We start from the raw sequence: 21803 nt of genomic DNA, 5'->3' as shown, positions 1-21803 counted from the left end.
TCCATTGTGAAAATATGTTTACCTTACTAGTTGTCCAGTAAATCTGATGTCCTTGAACTATTTTTCCGTTTGTGTAAGCGATGACATACCTCACAAAAATATCTCACTGACAAGAGTTTGGTTCTCATGGTTATGTCCATATAGTCGTGGACATCTCCTGGTTCTGCAAAAGCTTAGAGAACTATGCCCCAATAGTCTCTTTGAAGCGACTCCACTTCACTCTCACATAGGTGACTTATGTTGTTCGGTTCAACAAAACGCATATTGGTCATTAAAAGCATTGCTTAACCTCATCCATATTTTAGTCACTGTTTTTCATCATAGGAATTGGTTTGGGGATAAAAACCCCCACAGTGACCTCACTGGGTCTATGGAAGTAGGTTGTCCCATTGAACCTAAATCTTGGGATCTCTAGTCAATTAGGTTGGGTTTTCCTTCACATAGAGACTTAACTATTCATGGGCTTTAGTCTCATTTCTCTTGATGTTTTAGCAACTTGATTTCGATTCAACCCTTTGGTTAGTGGATCTGCAATGTTATCTTTTGATCTTAAAAAATCAATAGAGATAACTCCAGTTGAGATCAGTTGTCTAATGGTATTGTGTCGACTTCGTATGTGTCTCGACTTACCATTATACATTACATTTTGTGCTCTACCAATTGTTGTTGGTTATCACAATATATACATATTTTTGGTACAGACTTTGGCCATTCAGGAATATTCTCCAAAAACTTTCGTAACCATTCTGCCTTTTCTCCAGTTTTGTCCAAGGCTACAAACTCAGATTTCATTGTGGATATGGTATTATTTTTTGTCTTGAGGATTTCTATGACACAACTCCTCCCAATGTGAAAATATTACTACTTGTGCCTTTGATATCTTGAATATAAGATATCCAACTGCATCAGAGAATCCTTCTAACACAGCAGAATCTCTAGAATAATGCAATCCATAGTTTCGAGTATATCTGAGATATCTCAATACCCTCACAATTGCTTTCCAGTGTTTCTCCCCTAGATTGCTTGTAGATCTGCTTAAACTACTTACAGTGAAAGCAATATCAGGTCTAGTGCAACTTATAAGGTACATTAAACTGCCTATGATCCTTGCATATTCCACTTGGTCACTTTCACCTTTATTTTTAGATAGATGTTAACTTGTATCTATCGAAGTTTTTTCTACACCAAAATCATCCTTGCCAAAAATTTCAAAAATCTTGTATACATAGTGTAACTGAGTGAATATGAGACCTTCAGATGACCTTTTGATTTGGATGCCCAAAATCATGTCAACAAGTCACATGTCTTTCATGTCAAATTTTGAATTTAACATTTTTTGGTATGTTTATCATTTCATTGTTACTTCCTACAATAAGTGAGTCGTCAACATATAGGCACAGGATTACATATCCATCAACAGTGGTTTTGACATACACACATTTGTCACACTCATTTATTTTAAATCCATTTGATATACTATCAAACTTTTCATGTCATTGCTTTGGTGCTTGCTTTAGTCCATATAATGAATTTACCAACTTACATACTTTCCTTTCTTGTCCTGGAGCTACATAACCCTTAGGTTGTTCCATTTAAATTTCTCATCAAGGTCTCCATTAAGTAAAGCAGTCTTAACATCCCTTTGATGTGCTTCTAAATTTCGTAAGGCGGTAATTGCAAGTATCATTCTGATAGAAGTTATTCTTGATACGGGAGAATATGTATCAAAGTAATCAAGATCTTCCTTTTATCGGTACACTTTAATAACCAATCTGGCCTTGTACTTATCAATTGTTCCATCTGCTTTCATTTTTCGTTTAAAAATCATTTAGAATTTAATGATTTAATTCCTGAGGAAGATCCACTAATTCTCACGTATGATGGAATCAATTTCACTCTTGATGGCATCTTTCCAAAAATTACTTTCAGATGAACGTATAGCTTCGCTATAAGTTACAGGTTTAGTCTCTAGTATATAGGTTAGAAAATCCAATCCAAAGGATTTTTCTACCCGTTCCCTTTTACTTCTTCTTGACCCTATCTCGACTTCAACCTCTTGTTGGAAGTCTTAACTAATTTCATTAATAGTTTCTAAAGTTTTTTCCTTGAACTTGAGCCAACTTCTCTAATTTTACAAGGAAATATATTTTCAAAGAATGAGACATTTTTATATTCTAATATTGTATTCTTGTGAATTTCTAGATTTTTTGATTCATGTACAAGAAATCGATATGCATTGCTATGATGAGCATAGCCAATGAAAATACAATCCACCGTTTTAGGACCTATTTTCATTTGCTTTGATAAAGAAGTCATTACCTTTGCAAGACACCCCACACTTTCAAGTAATTGTATGAGGGTTTCTTGCCTATCAACAACTCATATGGTGTCTTAATTTTTTTCTTGCAGGGAACCTTATTTAAAAGGTAATTTTTTGATAGGGCAACTTCCCCCCACATGTTCAGTGACAACCCAGAACTTCCTAGCATAGCATTCATCATTTCCTTTAATGTTTGATTTTTTCGCTATGTTACTTCATTCAATTAAGGAGAGTATGGTTGTGTTACTTCATGAATAATACCATGGTGTGTACAATATTGACCAAATGGTTTTACATATTCACTACCACGATCACTTCTCACCCTCATAATCCTTTTGTTAAGTTGGATTTCAACTTCCTGCTTATAGAGAATAAATTTTTCTATAGCTTCATCTTTGCTTTTAAGCAAATATACATAGCAATATTTTGTGCAATCATCAATGAAGGTAATAAAATATTTATTCTCTCCTCTATCTTGAACAAATTTTAAGTCACAAACATCATTATGTATTAGATCAAGAGGTTCCGTATTCTTTCAACGGGTTTAAATGTAGACATTGTTAGTTTAGCTTCAACACATGTTTCACATTTATTATTATAATTAATGTAAAATGGTGGAATGTGTTCTAAGTTAATTAATCTAAGTAAAGTATCATAATTAACATGTCTGAGTCTACCATGCCATAAATTTAATGACTCAATCATACAAACAGAAGAAGAAGAATCATTCTTATTTATATTTTTAGCTTTTACAGAGATAGCATTGAGTTTCCACATATTATTCAATACATATTCCCTGCCGACAAATATTCCCCCTTTTGATAAAACTAAGTTATGGGATTCAAACACCATCCTAAAGCCCTGTATACTTAGGAGGGTCCCAGAGACAAGGTTCTTTCGTGTATCATGCACATACAATACATTTTGAAGTTTCAACTCTTTGCCAGAAATCATCTTTAAAATTACAATGCCTTTCCCCTTGATCTTGGAAGTTGCAGCGTTTCCCATATAAAGCTTTTCTCCTTTCTCACAAGAAACCAACTCAGCAAAGGAGTCATTTTCGTAACAAATATGGCGTGTGGCACCAGTATCAAGCCACCATTATCTTGGATTTGAATCAGCCAAGTTAATTTAGAGACCACAACACATAGGTGAAGTTCAAATACTTCCTTGGAACTTTCTGTTACAACATTAGCCTCTTTTGTTCTGAACCTTTTTGGAAGCCTACATTTGGATGACACGTGTCCTGTCTTATTGCAATTAAGGCATTTCCCTTGGAATTTTTGCTTCTTAGAAACACCACCTTTGGGTCCTAGTTTAGACTCAATTTGAGATTGTTTTCTTTTCTTGAAGTCCTTTTTGACTTCCACCACATTTGCCTTGGCAATGTTATGATTGGTTATTTTGTTTAGCCTTTTAGCCGCACATTGATTGTGCTCTTCAATCCGAAGTCTCACAGTCAGATCTTCCACTACCATTTCTTTTCTCTTATGCTTAAGATAATTCTTAAAGTCATTCCAAGCAGAAGAAAATTTTTCAATAATGGCTGCCACTTGAAAGGATTCACTTATAATCATCCCTTCTGTGAGAATACCATGAATGGTCAGTTGGAATTCTTACACCTAATTCGCAACAGTTTTAGAATCAACCATTACAAAGTTTAAGAATTTGGCAACTAAGAATTTCTTAGCACCAGCATCTTCAGTTTTGTATTTATGGTCCAATGATTCCCATAGTTCTTTAGCCATTTTTTACGATGTATACTTCATAAAGTACATCACATAAATCGTTCAAGATGTAGTTTCGCATAGGAAATCAGAGTGCTTCAATGCTTCAGTAATGTTGAATGCGGTTGCAGCATCTACTCATAATCTCTAATAGTAGGAGGATCATCCTTCAAAAATTTGGTCAGATTCAATGTCATCAAATAAAACAACATTTTCGATTACCATGTTTTGAAATTATCTACGTTGAATTTCGCAGGCTTTTCATTATGACTCATGGTCATAGGTAACGTTTGGCTTGCAACCTAAGTATGTGTAGCGACAATCGCATTAGATTCTGAATTGGATGAAGGAACAAACATTTTTCTGTAATCGGAATCAAAACCGAAATAATAAATATAATATGAAACAAAATATATATTAACCTAAATATATTACCATGGTAATCTGTTTAAGTTTAGATTGAACTACAACACAAGAAATATGTTTTAAGATTGTTGCAAATATTGAAAAATTAGTGTTGTAGTATTATAATCTAAAAATTTCGTTGCAATAATAAAGTTACAAAAATTGTGACATTAAAATAAAACCTGTAATCAGATGGAACTGAATAAATAGAAGAAGAGTTTTGTTGAGGCATGTATGAACAGTTTCCTTAAGACATATTCGTCATCTCCTCGGTGCTTTGAGTAACGTTGGATGTCAGTCTCCCAGGATACAACAACAAAAATTCACAACAGTAAGCACAACCGTAGTGAACAATCAAACACAATCTTTTTCTTTATCTATCACCAGAAAATGACTTTGGAAGAATCAAAGAATTGAAAGGGAAGTATTTGAAAGAAAATTGAAAAATTTGTGTGGTGAGATGTGTCACAATTTAACCTTTATATAGGGAGAGGAATTTGTATTGAAAGGTTAAGACCTTTAAATGAAACGACTTAACCATTTGATAAAAATTATTACTTATGGACGAAAATGTTAACATGAAAATACTTGACTTTTTGGGTGAAATGAATTAACTATTTTTCATGAAAAAACTTAACTATTTTTCATGAATAGAGATGTTGAATAGTCATGATTGAATAAATCAATTCATTCATATTTTTCCAACATAATTAAGCTCCTAAATTTAGGTTTTTAAGATATAGTGTTAATTATATGTTTGTGTTACGGGGCTAGACTTGAACCTAACAAATCGTGTGGCTTTATACATGAGGATATGAATCGTGTACCTAAGTCAACCTTCGAATTTTGGTGATCAAGACCTTAAAATGAACTTTGACTTGGAAAGAATATGACTGGATGAGTCAGTGGAACAATAAAAGAATGATTGGGAAGAATAACTAAAAGAGAAAGAAATTGAGCCTGAATGCTTGTGTTATGCTTTATTTGGTCATAAAATTTTTATGAAGGTTGTCGTGTGGAGAGTCTCTATTTATACTAAAGTCACCTTACAAATTATGTTGTACTAATCCAACTTGAACTCTATTTACTATATCAACTATGTTTAAAAACCTACCCACAAGGCAAAGTCCTAATATAACTCAAAGTAAGTCCACCTATAATGCAAAGTTTTAACTTAAAGTCTACTTTGAATTCTTGAATCCTAACCTGACTAGATTTCTATTCACTTGATGACTTGAGCCTCTTGGATGGCAACAAGTGAAATTCGACTTAAGTGGGTTGTGTGGTTCTAACATGTTGCTCAATACTCCTCATACACCTAAGTTCTCATGGGTCGCGGACCTTGACTCACGACCCATGACATTCTTCCCCAATAAATTCAGCGATGTCTTTGTGGCTTCTTCAGAATGAATTTAGACCGAGTGATCACATATCTCGCTTAAGGACTCGACTTGTTTCCAGCACCATCTAGGTCGCCATGTAGCTTCGCTTCTCTTCCCTGAGACATCCTTGGTAAAGAGAATGATTGACAGTGTTTTGGTCTCTTTTCTCTCGTCCTGGTAGATCAATACAGTGTATTGTTTACAATCATCCAAGATGTAAATAGCGCCGGCATAAGAGATAATAAGGACAAAAAGACGGTCAAGAAAGATTAAACTGATGACAAATTCATTCACCAATATAGAGTTGTATCATATGTGCCAATCTTACAATTGAGACTTTGAAATTGACAATATTGATCACCCGATTTACCCTTTAATCTTAAGACCAGATTGTTAACAAGTCTTTCAAACATGAAAAGATTTGTTGCTCCCGTATCGTTTAGGGTACTTTTCAGTTGTCCCTCAATATTGATTTCCACATACATTAGTCCTTCTTTGGATACTTTCTTGCCTTGGCATATTCGAGAATCATCGACTAGAGCTTTGTAGTCTCACTATTCTCGACATTGTTCTTTTGGGGACGACTCGATTTGGACACTAATGCCTCTTACATTTCTCCTTGCGTTGGTAGTACCTTGATTGTTCCTCTCCGACCCTCGGTTTGATGGTTTTAACCCTCTTAATTGCATTGAGTTTTGTCTTCCTCTCTCGATATGTCATCATTGTTGATGATGGTTGTAAAGTGATTTTTCTCGGGACATCCTCTTATCATGTGAAGGCATCGCAAAAGTAGCATTTCAATTGTTGTAGCTCATTTTTCCTCTCCTACTAGTTGGGTTTGGTTACATCATTCCTATCCGAGGTGCTCTCATCACTATCACTTGATTTCATTTACTTATCTTCCTCGACAGTACCCTTGCTTTGCAGGAATGATAGTCTTGGCCTTGGTCTGAAAAAAATCGAACAGTGACTTGACGATAGATATAACTTTAGAAAGCTCTTTGGCACCCCCTTCGTTGTAGCTCGATCTTAACTCAACACTGTAACCCATCCATAAAAGTAAAGGATGCATCTTTGTCACTCGCGCCCAAGGTTAGTAGCAAGAGCTCACTTAATTGGCGTACATATTTTCATATATTTCTATTATACTTGAGACATAAGCTTTGATCGAGTTTCATCTTTGGTATATTCTAGATAGAATTGTTGTTTAAATTGAGTTTGGAACTCTCCTACATTCCAATGATCTGCCTCCACGCTCATCATCAGAGCACCTACGCCACCACCATAGTAAAGCAACCTCGATCAGATAAACACTAGCATTTTTTATTTTGTCAGCATCTTCTACGATTCCCATAACTCAAAAGTATTATTCCATACTCCATATGAAGTTTTCTGCTTCGGGGGCCGATCTAGTTCCCTTGAACTCCTTCAATCTTAGGGCGTACACCTTTGATTAGGGTGTCGTAGCCATCACTTTGTCGATCAGTGCACCTTGCATTGCAACAACTCTCCTTTGAGCTTTTACATCTCTTTCTTAAGAGATAATATATCGGCTTCAAACTGTCAAAACGATTTTTTCTCAAAAGTGAAATTTTAAAATCACACCATTTTTAATTATCTCTTTTGATCAAATTTTAATTAAAAGTGAATATGATTTCAAAAACCTCTCGTTTCGAAATATTTGACATTTCTTTTAAATAAAAACGTATGGTTCGAGGAGTCGCCACCAATCTTTGATTAGGGTGTGATTGGGCACCCAAAAACATTTTGTCATTTTAAATAAAAATTTAATTTTAATTAAAACAACAAATTGAAGTCTGTGTTACCAAAATTTGAGTTCGGGAGTCGGTTACGTGTGGGGAAGGACTAGCACCTCCACAAACCCTAAATCAGTACTTAATCGATTAATTAATGTCTTTGCAATGAAATCTACAAATTCGACTTTGATTTGATTTTTAATTTCATAAAACAGCAAAATATGAATTTTACAATGAAATATAATAATATTAAATTATTTCCTATCGAGAAAAAACAAATTCCTCAGAACTTGATAAAATCAATTCTTACTCCAATCGAAATAAAGAAATATTAAAAGAGAAAATAACCTCAGTGACAAAAATGTCTTATAATATACGATTTTAACCAACTTTTTTTGGATTTTCCAAAATGACCAACTAAATCGCAATGCGATCGATAATTCGCAATGCGATCTCCGATATCGCAAATCATTTTCCAGATTCGCAACGCGAACTTCGACTATCGCAACGCGAACTTCGACTATCGCATTGCGATTTATATTCGCATTACGATAGTCCAAGTTCGTATTACGATAGTCCAAGTTCGTATTGCGATAGTCGAAGTTCGCGTTACGATTTTCCAAATTCGACTATCGCAACGCGAACTTCGACTATCGCATTGCGATTTACATATTCGCATTACGATAGTCCAAGTTCGTATTGCGATAGTCGAAGTTCGCTTTGCGATTTTCCAAATTCGACTATCGCAACGCGAACTTCGACTATCGCATTGCGATTTACATATTCGCATTGCGATATTCCAAGTTCGCGTTGTGATTTTCCAAATTCGTTGCGATAGTCGAAGTTCGCGTTGCGCTTTATTCCAAATTCGTTGCGATAGTCGAAGTTCGCATTGCGATTTATTCCAAATTCGTTGCGATAGTCGAAGTTCGCGTTGCGATTTATTCCAAATTCGTTGCGATAGTCCAAAATCGCAACGACTGGTGGTATTGCATTTATTTCTTAAGAATTTTCTCTAAAAATATAGTATTCGCGCGGACGTGTCGAAGACACGTATGACCACGACCACGACCACGACGCGGCGCGCGAGAGTCCCCCTTGTTCTCTATCACTCAACAAGGAAGTGAGAAAGCCAAGCCTTAAATATCATTCCCAATAGTGTTTCCAATACTATGTGGGATTGAGCATTACCAACACTTGTTTCCAATACAATGTGATTATTCAGGAAACAATTAACAATCATGCACCTTAAAACAACTGAATCAGCAACCAATTGCATTAGTATTATACGATTAAATATGTCATAATTAAAAGTCAATCTATAATCAATCGCGATTATTGCAATTTTAAGCAAAACATTCAAAAATAATATCACTATTTAATGCTCAATCCCACATAGTATTGGGAACAAGTGTTGGTAATGCTCAATCCCACATAGTATTGGAAACACTATTGGGAATGGTATTTAAGGCTTGGTTTTCCCACTTCCTTGTTGAGTGATAGAGAATAAGGGGGACTCTCGCGCCGCTGCCGCCGCCGTCCTGTCTCGTCTCGTGGTCGTGGTCGTGGTAATACGTGTCTTCGACACGTCCTCGCGAATACTATCTTTTTAGACAAAATTCTTAGAAACAAATGCAATACCGTCGTTGCGATTTTGGACTATCGCAACGAATTTGGAATAAATCGCAACGCGAACTTGGACTATCGCAACGAGAACTTGGACTATCGCAACGAATTTGGAATAAATCGCAACGAATTTGGAATAAATCGCAACGCGAACTTCGACTATCGCAACGCGAACTTGGACTATCGCAATGCGAATATGTAAATCGCAATGCGATAGCCGAAGTTCGCGTTGCGAGTCTGGAAACTGATTTGCGATACCAGAGATCGCGTTGTGAATTATCGATTGCATTGCGATTTAGTTGGTCATTTTGGCAAATCCAAAAAAAGTTGGTTAAAATCGTATATTATAAGGTATTTTTGGTCACTGAGGTTATTTTCTCATATTAAAATTTCATTATAATATTCAAATGCAAAAAAATAGATCAAATTAAAATTTCCAAGCCTTTTAGAAAGATAAAGAATATTCAATTATTTAAAAATATCGAGACTAGATCCTAGATAAGTTCTAACAATCTCTTCTAGAAAATTTAAATAACCAAACATTTCTTTTTCTTTCGTTCCCAAATTTTAAGTGACTGATTGATTTTTTAAGTGACACTGATGAGATAAAATCGTCAAAAGCGGATCTTTAGTAAGTTAAGACAATCCACTCAAAACAATTTTAAATTAAAAGGGTATTACCCTTAATCCAATTATGTAATGATGTCGAGTTATGTACGTGAGGATACATACAAATTGTGCAAAGATGATGTCATGCAAAAATTAATTAAACATATATTATGATTGAAAATATCATGCAATGTGACATTATAATACAAAAATTATATACATATATTTTTTAATTTTAAATTATATATATATATTAACATGTGATGCACAAATGTGACTGAAATACAAAAAATGAACTAATAAATAAACCCTAACCAAAATTAATAATAATTATAAAACTTCACCAACTTAATTACAAATAAAATAATAATTAGGGTAAAAATCCTAATATTATACTATAATAAACAATATAGCTAAAATGAAACAAATCACCATCATAAACGATTAACATTGAAATAAACCCTAAACACATATACTGGACTAAAATAATAAACAATATAGCTAAAATGAAACAAATCACCATCATAAACGATTAACATTGAAATAAACCCTAAACACATATACTGGACTAAAAAGAAACATGCAAACATGTAAAGGTCAAATGTATTAACACAGCAAAAATTAAATACACTAATACTTGGGACCAAAATTACACGAGAGTAGAATATGAAGATGAAATTAAAAGTTCAGGAAACATGGATTTTTAGGACTAAAATGAACTAAATCGGAGAAATGCGTGACTACATCGGAAATAAATTTATTCGCATAAAAATGAAATACCCTGGACCCCGATTAAATGACACCATTTTATCCAAAATAACTAAAACCTTAAATTAAGATTTTAACCTAATAACCCATTTCTGCTAAACTTAACCCCCATCATCATTTTTCTTCTTCTTCCCACGATCGCATACCACCTAAACCAGGGCCTCCATATACGAACGAAAGAACCCTAAGAAAGCCCAAAGTTGCTACCTTTCTTACTTCTCTCAACCCTTCTCTTTGGCCGAGAATTTAAACGTTTACCCATGCTGTAAATCGGCCACTCTCTGAACTCCGATCACCAACAAAGACGGTCGGTCGAACCCAATATTGAACCTACACTAAATCGTCCAAAATAAGACTCACGCATGCCCCAAACCACAGCCTATACTCCTAATACCCTAAACGGTGCGACTCACCTCTTCGATTACCACCGTGGTGATTACCTTCCAACGACCGGAGACCGACGATTAGAAACCCATGTAAACAAACCTTCACCCCCTCCTATTCTCTAATCTTACTCAAAAATAACTCTAAAAAAAACTAAACCTAAAATCCTTTACTTTCTTTCTTCTAAAAACCCTCCAAATAGGAAAAGATCGAAGCTCTCACCCAAATACACAACCGAAACCACCCAAGCGAGGCTTCACTACGACGATGAGACCCTCTCTGGAAGGTAATTGATCTCTCTCTATATTCTTTGCATACTATGTTTATTAAGAACGAAAACGGATATGGCTCTATCGATTTTAAGAAAAATAAAAACTACCTCTGAAGAAATTACCTGGTTTTGTCACTGTGCTTTGAATGAGTGAATCGAAATGCTTTGTATTGCTTTGTTTTTGGTTTTCAAATGATACCGCAGTGATGCTTGGAACTCCCCAACTTCCAGTGGAGACCAAAACAGAACCCAGGTAGACGAATCTCTTTATTTCCTTTAGTTTTGAATGGGTTTCTTTTTTTCTTGTTGTTTCGGAAGAAAGTAGAAAAAACTTGTTTAATTCAAGCGATAACCGTGTATCTCATTTGGTTGTTTCGAATGGAAATCAAATACTTGGTAAAACTCTATGTATTGTTTCTCTTGAAATAAAAAAAATAAAAAGAGAAATCATCTCCCCTGTTTACACTATCTTTCGAATATGGAAAAAAGAAAATCCCCTGTGTTCTTGATGAATATCCCCCTTTTGTATTTTCCCCCCGTTTTCTTTACTGCTCTCTCCTTTTCTCATGATGAGTGGTTTTTTTCTGTTACTTTTTTCCCCTTTACAAACTGTTTCATTTAGTTTTTATAACCCCACGTTGTGATGAATTCATCCTCTCTTTATGATTGTTGTTGCATGAACTTCCAAACGGTTGCACGGGTCCAGTAGAGGAGGGACCACCAAGTGATCTAGCCGATTCTTCCATGGTTGTTGGTGTGCTGTGGTGCTACTGGCATGTGCTGAGGCATGGGATTTACGTGTGAGACCTGTTAGATGGAGAAAATCTGCTGAAGATCTTTGGGATGTTTCTATTCTTGAGCCTGTACTTGTTGGGTCAGCTACGTATTGGGCTCCAACCAAATGGGCTTGCTCTGATTTCGAGCCCCTGTTTGTGTTATACATGTAATCTTTGGCCATATCATCAGATAAGTAATATTAAAAACATATAAAATTAGCTGACCCTTTTTTCCCATATGCAATGGGGTAAAGGGAAGGTATGATAGTAGGCTGTCCCCAACAACAGGTTAAGACCAACTTCCGTGGAGACCTCCGAATTATGAAATACCCTCCGTGAGACTCGATCCCACGACCACAATGTTAAGAGCCTTGTGCTCTACCAACTGAGATGGACGACATTTGTATTAAAAACACATATAATTAATAATAATATAGCATGAACCAAACAAAACTTGTATGAAAGCCCGGACAAAATGAGCATCTACACAAGCGTTTCATTCTTTTGGCCTAGTTGGTTGATTGCTTCATTGAGTATGCCTTGCAACCTTACTCCGATTATAATTATATTTACTTGATGAGTTAAATCTCTTCAATGACAACAAATATAATTCGACTTAAGAGAACTTTGACTCAATATTCCTCGAGCACTTCAGTTTATATGAGTCTCAAACCTTGACTCGCGATCTGTGACATATGTATATACATTTATTTTGCTGGTGTAATACCCAATTTTTGTCCGGACTCCAAACTTATCTAAATAATAGATAGACCATTCAAACTAACATTGGAGAAAAGGAAAGTGACATCATATCAGAGAATATCTTGAGGGAATTTTTCCATATCGAGTGTATTTTTTATAAAATGAGATGAATATGCTAATTGATTTGGGTAAATAGAAGTATATATTATTTCATTAGATGGGGGGATCTTGTATGATTTGGTCAAATTTTAGTCGACGATGTAAAAACTCTAGACCATTAGATGTTTGGAGGCTCATCTATAAATAGAAGAATTATCCATCTCTTTAGGGGGACACAGAAAACAGAGAGAAAGAGGAGAAAGAGAGGGAGGAAAAGAAGAGAAAAGAATTATTCACTGTAATTTGAAGAACAAGAGCAATAAAAATGAGTTTTTGTTTAAAGTTAATTTCTTTTTATTCTTTTTGTTGTTTTGATCTGTCACACCCTAATTTATGGGCTAGTTTTTAAAGTATCAAATTAAAGTCGTAACAAAAGGAAAAAAATTATGATCAAATTATAAGTTTTTGAATTTTTTGGGCTAGTTTCAAAAATCTAGGAAGTTCAGAACTTAGCCCTAAATTTTCCCAATTTTTATGGATAGTTAATACCAAACCCCTCCCCTGATCGGAAGCAAAAATCCCAAATTTTTCCTAACCCCATCCTTGTCGGCCCCTCCTCGATTCCCCACCGTCCGACCACCATAGCACACACCGTTCCCACCGCTCAGCTCCCATCGTCCAGCGATCAAAGCTCAATCATCAATTCGGTGAAAGTCATCGCCATTCGTCGCAAATTGACGCTTGAGTGTACGTCGAGGAGAACCAACCACGATCGTTTTTTTATTCCAGTCGAATCTATCACTGGATTGTCTCACCGCCCTTCCATCGAGTTCTCCAACTCCGTGCGATCAAACCCCGACCATAACTTGATTCTTCCCCCTAGTTCAAAGTTCCTAACTTTGAGAAGTTTTATGGAAACAACTGCCCTTCAATTTATATCGCCATGTTCTATAAGAAAATGATAGGGTATGCTAGAAATGATCAGCTCTTGATCCACTGCTTCTAGGAAAGTCTGACAGGTTCGGCAATCCGTTGGTATAATCAACTGAACATAATTCATATTAGATCATGGAATGATCTCACAAAATCCTTCTTAGAATAATACAAGTACTGAATGATCTAAGACCCGACCAAGTTATGCTGCAGAGTATGTAGAAGAAACCTAATAAAAGTTTTAGACAGTATGCACAACGGTGGAAAGATGTAGTTGTGCAGGTTCATCCTCCATTGGATGAAAATGAAACAAGGAAGCTTTTCGTATATACTTTGAAGGCTCCTTTCTTTGGGAACCTGGTCGCAATCACTTTCGTGAGTTTTTCTAACATAGTCATAGCCGGAGAGATGGTGTAAACGACCATCAAACAAGGGAAGATCAAGAGAAGTGAATCTCATATGAGGTCTCTCACAAAGAATAAAGAAGGAGAGGTTAATAATGTGAACGTTTATGATTCTGAAAAGGGCATCACTATCTCTCGATCGAAGCCAGTTACGACCGCATCGTCAAATCCTCCAAGGCAAGACTCAAGGGAGCCAAAAATGGAAAGAAAAAGAGAACAATTTGACCTTATTCATATAATGTATAAAGAACTGTTTCAAAACTCTTTGATACACATGTGGTATCCCCATATCTCATGGGTCCCTTAAAACCACCATACCCTAGGTGGTACGATGAAGGTGCTCGATGTGAATACCATGGTGGAGTCCTAGGTCATTCTATCAAAAATTGTCTCGCTTTTAAGAGGATTGTCCAAAGGTTGTGAAGTAAAATTTTCATTAATTTCAGCAATTCAGAGACGCCCAATATCACACAAAAATCATTTACCTAATCACACAGAAGCAGTAATTAGATGCAGAGGTTGACAAGTCTTGGGTCCGTCTATTACCATAAGAGTTTGTGTCTAACAATTAGACTCTTGAAGAGTTACATGTGGTTTTCATTTTTCAGAGTAATACTCAAACTTTCCCTATTTACTCGTACCCGAGGTAATAATCGATCTTTTAAGGGTAAATGAACTATTTTTATTTACTTTTAATAAATGATGCATTCTTTGTTTTAATTTGGAAAACATATTTTCCATTCATCTTTGTATATATATGTATGCTATATTTGTTTCTACTTCTCATGTGAGATAGTTTCTCTCACATGTATATATGTTTATATCTTTTCCTCGCTTTTTTTCCATGTTTCTAGATACCAATGGTATGAATGACAATGATTCTGACCTGGAGATTGATTTCGAGCAGCCCATGTGTCTAGGGGAAATCGATGAGTGTAGCAATGAAGGAGGATGCAACTTGCCTTTCGAATATCGACATAACACTTTCTTCATGAAGGATAAAAAATTTTGATGGGCTCACATGATCTTAACAGGACATGCCGTGATTTGACACGAATGTATTAGTCCATAAATTACCAGTTAAACCAAATTGTAAGTTGGTGCAACATAATTGAGGTAGATAATACCCAAAATGCCTTTGAGAATAAAAGAGGTCAATAAACAATCCTTCTCTAAAGCATTAAAATCGCACCATTATCTTCTTAAGGCAACTCTTTCTACCACAATAAAATCCAAACGGTGGAAAACAAGAAGACAAGAAAGGGCATCACGTATCAACCTTATGAGGATTGGAGCAAAAAAAGGGGGAATAAAAGAAAAAATTAAAAATTAAAGAATCATCACGCATTAATGACTTATTTTTTCAGTGAATAAAAGATTAATTCTGAACCTCTTTCACGAAGATTTTTATGTGAAATAATAAATGACTTTGTCTCACTATCCTTTCACAAAAGTAGGAAAATATCCATTGATGTCCTCATTTGAGCCTGAAATACTTCTTTCTTTGGATTTAACCCTGACCAAAGATCACTCCCTACACTGGGGGCAAGGCGAAAGAAAATATGCTCACATCTGTAAAGACAATCAACAATAAAAACTGCACGATTGACCATATATGATTTGTTTCAAGATTCAAATCAATTCAAAAATAATAAGAGATGTATCAAACATGAGAGTAACTTGTGCTCAAATCAAATTGAGGTCCCAAATTCAACAAATAAAGAGGAAAAAAGGGCACATATAAAGATTTTGAATCTCAAACCACAATGTTGGTAAGCTAAAGTTGATTCAAAAGGTCCAGATTGTCGTAATAAGAAAGTTACGAACTCTAAAGACATTGGAAAAGAAAATGACCTCTAGGGTGGAAACCCATGAATGGGCAATCTAGAAGGATCCAAAAAAGAAGAGAAAAAGTACGATGAAGCATATTCAAGCAATAAGGAATGAATGCATTGATGATTGGTTCAATAACCCATAAACACATCTTGGGATCCCTTTTTTCATAATCGTAAGCCATGGCTTACGTTACATGCCTAAAAAGTCATTTCTAATTATACATGAATTTCTAAGTAGAAGAGACTATCTTCATATTTCACTCCACACATCAGGGTTAATCTTTTATTTCCAAATTTTTTTTCTAAAACCTTAATGCATGATTTGGAAAAAAAAAACAATAAATGAGGGTTTAAGATGAAAATATACAAAAGGTGTCTTGAAGCCAAAAGAGATCTCAAGTTGAAAACCCGAATCGGCGGCTTGAGTAACGATTTAGGATTTTCACACGGAAAGGTCTTGAGTCAAGATGATATTATCAGTGAAGGCATCATATTAAAGTTGAATGCACGACAAACTTGATTAAAATGAAATGAATTTTTCATCATTCATGCATTATCACACCCGAGTTGTTTTGCGGCGTGACAATTCAAAGGAGTCTACATCATTGATAACTGGAACACCTATTTTCTTTTTATTATTCTTGTTTCAAATGTTTGTCATATACTTGCAAAAGACTCCTTTCATTTAAATAAAAAATGAACATTTTTCTTTGAGAGTTTAATATTCTTAGCATCTTGCATTGAATTTAAATACGAATGGTTTATTCAATTTGAAAAAGATCATTGTGTATTACTGTACAAAAAATTTCTGAAAAGTACATGTACTCAAAGGCTGATAGGGGTATCTGGCACAAAACTCATAGGAATGGCTTGGAAACCAATTCGAAGTTTTTTTTTCAAACTTTTTAAAGAAAAATGCATTGATTGGAGTCAGTTATGAAATGCCATAAGATCCAAAGATGGAATAAGATCAAGATTGACAGGAGAAGATCGAGACTTCTCTTTGAGACAAAAAATCCCAAAACAACATATTTGCATATGCATTTTAAGCATACATAAGAACATCACATTCATAACATTACACACATGTGTACAATTTTGCATTTTTTTAGAGTCAATTTCAACTTCACAATGACGGATATTGAGCTTGAAAATACTCGAGATTGAATTAACATAGCTTATCCGAGATAGATTTAAACTTCACGACGAATGATATCGGCTCAGAGAATATTCAAACTTGACTCAACTTCACGACGAATGGTTCATCCATAATTTAGCTTAACTCAAAAATGAAGAGCTATTTTCCAGCCTAGATTTCAAGTAAGATTTCAACTTCACGACCAAGAATATCATGCTCAATTCATCCGAGATCGACTCAACTTCACGAGAATGAGCCATTCACAACATATATCAACTCAACAACGAGGAACTATTTTCAAAACAAGGTTTTCAAGTAAAATTTCAACTTCACGACGAAGGATATTGGAATAAAAGAATACTCAAAATCAACTACGATTTAGCTTAACTCAACAACGATAAGCTATTTCCCAGTCCATATTTCGAGCTAGATTTCAACTTCACGACAAATGATATCATGCTTATGTCATCCAAGATCGACTTAATTTCACGACGAATGAGTCGACCACAATTAGCTTAACTCAATAACTAGGAGCTATTTTTTATCCTAGATTTTGATCGGATTTCAACTTCACGACGAAGTAAATCAAGCTCGAGTCATCTGAGATCGACTCAACTTCACGACGAATGAGTCATCCACAACATAGCTTAACTTAATAGCGAGGAGCTATTTTCATCCAACTTAACTCACAGAGGATTTGCAAATTTTTCTTGAGTCAAATTTTAACTTCACGATGAAGGATATTGGACTCAAATAATATCCAAGTTCGACTTAACTTGCAATATAGGAGTCAACCTCAACTTCATTTCCTCTAGCAGAGGGACCAATCATCCAAATTAACTTTAACATTCACAAATATACTAACAAATGATTATGTTGACTTTTGCAATTCAACTACTTTGGGATCGAGATGAGCTAGACGAAGGTTTTCAAACCCATGTACTTGAAAATATAGAAGATGTAGACAGGCCTAAGATTGGACTCCAAAAAGGTCAATCATCCTTAAAGATGCACAAAAGAAAGAATCATGTCTCCTTGAAGAAAAGATATGATGGATCAAATTATTAACTTTTCTAGGTTAATCTTCAAAAAGTAACGATGAAGCAAATAAATTATCAAAGTGGATCGAATAAATAGAGGTGAAATCAACTTTCCAAAATCATGTAAATATAGAACTACCTCAATCGGACAAAAATAACTACCTCAATCGGACAAAAATAAGTTTTTTTTATCTTTGCTCTACTCTTGTTTCACGCCAGTGAGGAAAGAATGGCAGTTGTAATACCTAACTTTTGTTTGGGCTCTAAACTTATCTAAATGCTAGAGAGCTCATTCACACTAACAGTAGAGAAAAGGAAAGTGACATCATATCAGATAATATCTTGAATGGATCTTTCCATATCGAGTGTGATCTTTTATAAAAAGAGGATGAATATGCTAATTGATTTGGGTAAATAAAAGTATATGTTATTTGCTTAGATGGGGGGATCTTGTATGATTTAGACAAATCTTAGCCGTCGATGTAAATAATCTAGGCCGTTAGATGTTTGGAGCCTCATCTATAAATAGAGGCCTTCTCCATCTCTTTAGGGGACACGAAAAACAGAGAGAAAGAGATGAGAAAGAGATGAGAAAGAGAGGGAGGAAAAGAAGAGAAAAGAATCATCCATTGTAATTTGAAGAATAAGAGCAATAAAAGCGAGTTTTTGTTTAAAGTTAATTTCTTTTTATTCTTTTGTTTTCGATCGACATAGATATTTTTAAAACTCTATCGGATGAGAGAAAACCGATGAACAAGGAATTTCTCTAAATCTAACATATATTGAGGTTTCTCAATGGAAATCGATAATTTTCTTTTATCTTGATTTTTTTTTCTTTTATGTCTATTGCTTTTGTGTCTATTGCTTTGATCTTGCTTATGTTTAAAAATCTCATTCAAAGAGAGAATCAATGAAAAAGGAAAAGGCTTTTAAAATAAATCATCATAGATTTAGCCTTCCTTGAAATTTCTCGATGAAAATCAATGGTGGATCTTGAATGATGATTTTTTTATCTTTCATTTTATTTATTTATTTTGATCCAATTTTAAATTTTTTTAGTTTTATATTTGATTCAATGATCTGATGACCCAATATGAATTTCTATGAGATCCATGTATTTCCACAAAGGTAGGGGATAATTATTTTCATGAACTTTCAAAATTAGTTTAAAATTTTAAGTTGGATTTCAATTTTGTTTTAGTTGATTTTAAATTTTCTTTCTTAAATTTCCTAGTTTTCGTTTTAATTTCTTATATTATGTAGTTTCCTTTTTTTCTTCTTAATTTTGATTGATTTCTTTATTTTTTTTCTTTCTTTGGCAAAATATTTTATCAATATTTTATTCCTTTTTAATTTGTTTATGTTTTATCAATTTTTATTCCTTTTTTAATTTGCGTTTTAATTTTAACAATGGTTGTGGTCTTTTTTATTTTGTTTCATCTTGATTTATTTATTTTTGTTATATTTACTTTATTTTTGAATTTTATTTAAAATTGTAGTATAAATTGATTTATTTCATTTTTAATTCTACATTCAAAAACGTTTTTTCTTCACCTTTCCATTAGTTTATTTCCTTGTTTATTTTGCATAAATGATTCATTTATTTATTTATGGATTTTTTTTGTATTTGTTTATTTCATATTACCATTAATTTTTTTCTTATTTATTTAACTTCAATACTAATTCATCATGTTGTGTATGATTTACATTATTATTTTATTATGATACATGTGATCTTTCATTTTACTTTTACAGATTAGACTCATTATATTTTTTTAGTCTTTGTTTATTTTCTTATAATAACCAAATATCAAAGGTAAATAATTGGATATTTTCTTTAAATTTTGGCCCTAACTTTAAATTTAACTATTAAGATAATTGTAACCGAGTTAGTACCTAAAGAGCAATGTGGGATGCTTATCATTCCTCACATGTAATTGATTTCCGAACTCTTACAAGTGAATATCTGATAAAATGTAAATCCGATAAAAATATAAAATTTAAATATCCAACTTTATTTAACCCAAAAAATTAATGACGATTTGAGATAAAATTTATTTTAAGTCGAAATGTGATCCATAATCATTGCGACAGTTGGAAAATGGCAGGCTCTAGTGAACCACAACCAAGTCCATCCGCTGTAGCTCGGCTCGGGTTAGCTCCATCCAGCTAAGCCTAACTAAATTCTTGACGAACCCTTTGTGCCTTCCTTTAAAATTCAACAGCATTCCCAGTTTTTAAGAGCCGCAAAGCGCGTACACTCACGTGCCTATAACCTACAAATTATACTTCACCTCTTTACCCACTCCCGGAATTCCAGCTGGTTCACTTCTTCCTCCCAGCCTGTCTTTTCTAGTAACATTTATCTGCTTCCCTATTTTACCCACAAAAAATATTCGAGTTTGACTTTATCATCAAAAGGAGGAGGTTGTTTAGGTCAATTTCACTTATCTGTCAGCTTCTCTGCAGTTTCCTTGTTTCACCTACTCAAAAAGCCTTTTATTTTAATTAAAAAAATCTAATTTAAATTTCAATAAATAAACAGACTTTTTTTTGTAGGCCTTTATATACCCTTTTCCACTCTCCCAATATTACCACTCGATGCTTCAATCTTTCTCTGCTTTTACAAATCCTTGAAACTCAAAGCATTGGTCGAAAATGGCGTTTTTTATCCCTCAAACTATGTTAAAATTATTCATTGAAATCTCTTTGATTCAATTTTCGTTGGCCGTTCGAAGGCTGAGTGAACTGGTTCAAGACCAGCCGGAGCTCTTGAAATACCACGACGGCCCTCTCCTTACAGGCCGAATCAAAATCAATCTGATTTGGTACGGTAACTTCAAGCCTTCCGAGAGGGCCATCATCGCCGATTTCGTAACCTCACTTTCGTCCAAGTCTTTATCGTCTCAAAAAAGCCAACCCACGGTGGCTCAGTGGTGGAGCAGCGCCGAGAAATACTATCATCTCGATTCTAGAAAACCGTCTCTTTCCCTGTCTTTGGGAAAACAGATTCTCGACGAGCATTGTTCACTCGGGAAGTCACTCAAGGACAAACAGATCATCGAGTTGGTCTCCAAGGGTGACCAAAAGGATACTATCAATGTCGTTTTGACGGCATCCGATGTTACTGTCGAAGGTTCTGTATGAACCAGTGTGGGACTCACGGTCACATCACGGGCAAACTCTTCTCCAAATTTGCTTACATTTGGGTCGGGAATTCCCAGACGCAGTGCCCTGGGCAATGCGCTTGGCCGTTCTACCGACCAATCTACGGACCGCAGTCGCCGCCTTTGATAGCACCGAATGACAACGTGGGCCTTGATGGTATGGTCATCAACTTGGCTAGCCTCTTTGCCGGGACCGTAACGAATCCTTTCGGAAATGGTTACTTCCAGGGCCAGGCCAAGGCACCATTGGAAGCTTCATCGGCTTGTCCCGGAATTTACGGCAAGGGGGCTTATCCGGGATATGCCGGAAAGTTGCTTGTGGACTCTTCAACTGGTGCTAGCTACAATGCTCATGGTGACCATGGAAGCAAATACTTGCTTCCTGCTTTGTATGATCCTGCTACATTATCTTGCAAAACGTTGGTCTAAAACTTTTCAAGCAATGCAAGATGCTATATGC

At 34.9% G+C, this 21803-nt stretch overlaps 1 pseudogene; it reads left to right on the top strand.

Moving 5' to 3' along the window:
* The first annotated feature begins 20831 nt into the window (after nt 1-20831).
* LOC120203088 lies at nt 20832-21772 on the top strand (annotated as a pseudogene).
* Nucleotides 21773-21803: the final 31 nt, after the last annotated feature.

Source organism: Hibiscus syriacus, unplaced genomic scaffold, assembly GCF_006381635.1.
Source record: "Hibiscus syriacus cultivar Baekdansim isolate YM2019G1 unplaced genomic scaffold, ASM638163v2 tig00009023_pilon, whole genome shotgun sequence".
Taxonomy (NCBI): domain Eukaryota; kingdom Viridiplantae; phylum Streptophyta; class Magnoliopsida; order Malvales; family Malvaceae; genus Hibiscus; species Hibiscus syriacus.
The sequence above is the reverse complement of the archived record's forward strand: the minus strand, read 5'-3'. Positions and strand labels throughout refer to the sequence as shown.